Source organism: Nicotiana tabacum, chromosome 12 (genome assembly GCF_000715075.1).
Source record: "Nicotiana tabacum cultivar K326 chromosome 12, ASM71507v2, whole genome shotgun sequence".
Taxonomy (NCBI): Eukaryota; Viridiplantae; Streptophyta; class Magnoliopsida; order Solanales; family Solanaceae; genus Nicotiana; species Nicotiana tabacum.
Genome location: NC_134091.1, coordinates 62,217,059 through 62,218,812, shown reverse-complemented (window position 1 = coordinate 62,218,812; position 1,754 = coordinate 62,217,059).

The window sequence follows — 1,754 nt, the reverse complement described above, 5'->3', positions numbered from 1 at the left end:
CAACTATGGTCACAAATTGTGATAATGCGGAGCCTTTGAAAGCAGGAGAAGATCCCCCGCGCCTGACGATTAACATGATTTTTGGGAGGGGGAGGGGAGGGGGAGAGGGGGGGGGGGACGAGATTAACGGGGTTACATTTTTTACGGTAAGAAAGACAAAGGTATCAGTGACCCACAATAAGAGACTCCGCGAAGTCGCTGAAGACGACATTACTTTTACGGAGGAAGACGCGGATGGACTGGTGCTACCACATAACGACGCCCCGGTAATCTCTTTAAATATCTTAGACTTTAAAATTAAACGTGTTCTGGTGGATCCAGGAAGTTCAGCCAATATTATCTAATGGAGAGTGTTGGAACAAGCCAAGCTCACCGAAAGTATTATTCTGGCCACAAAACTCCTTGTCGGGTTCAATATGGAAAGTGTGACAACCCAGGGAGAGATCCTGTTGCCCACGAGTGCCGAGAGGGTGATAAAGATGACCCTTTTCGAGGTAGTGGACGGTGATATGGGTTACAATATCATCCTGGGAGACCATGGTTGCACGAAATGAAAGTTGTGCCATCAACATATCATCATTTACTAAAATTCCCAACTCCCGAGGGAGTTAAACACATAAGAGGTGACCAACCGGCAGCAAGGGAGATGAATGCAATCTCAGTCTCCAGTAGCAAAGGGAAGGAGCTTGTGGCATAACAATTACAGGAACCAGCGCCTGCTCCCGAGCCAAGTGAAATCAACCAGGGGGAAGAGTCATCGGAATCCTATCAGGTACCAAGGTATTTTTAGGTACAGGAAGGGACGGACGCAACCAAGTCTACAACGGAGGAACTTGAACAAGTTGCATTGTTCGAAAAGTTCTTGGAAATAAAGTTCCACTTGGGGATAGGATTGTACCCCGAGCTCAGGTTGGATTTATTGAATTCCTTAAATTTAATGTCGGCTGTTTTGCGTGGTCACATGCGGATATGATAGTTTTCGCCAGAAGCGGCCGTACACAAACTAAGCTTTGATGCCAGCATCCCTCCGGTAAGACAGAAAAAATGTCCTATTGCTGAGGTCAGAAACAAATTTGTCAAAGAAGAGGTAACTCACTTGCTTGATATCGGTTCAATCCGAGAGGTAAAGTATCCTGATTGGCTAGCTAACGTAGTAGTAGTTCCAAAGAAGAATAATAAATTTCGCATGTGCGCAGACTATAAGGATTTAAATAAGGCGTGCCCAACATACTTGTTCCCATTGCCAAACATTGATCAAATGATCGATGCAATGGCCGGGCACGAGTTAATGAGTTTCTTTGATGCTTACTCCGGGTACAACCAAATCAAAATGAACCCGGAGGATCAGGAAAAAACTTCGTTTATCCCGAATTTCGGCACATATTGTTACAATGTGATGCCCTTCAGGCTAAAAAACACTGGAGCCACTTATCAAAGGCTCGTGAACAATATGTTTGAAAAGCAAATAGGGAAAACCATGGAAGTTTACATAGATGATATGCTTATTAAGTCTTTGAATGCAGGTGATCATCTCAAACACTTGCAAGAAACTTTTGACATTTTAAGGAGGCATAACATAAAGCTTAACCCCGAGAAGTGTGCATTCAGGGTCAGCTCCGGTAAGTTCCTAGGATTCCTGGTGTCACAAAGGGGGATCAAGGTCAACCCCGATAAAATCAAAGTCATCGAAGACATCCCGGACCAGCTATCGAGCGTAAAAGAGGTTCAAAGGCTAACAGGGAGATTGACCGCTT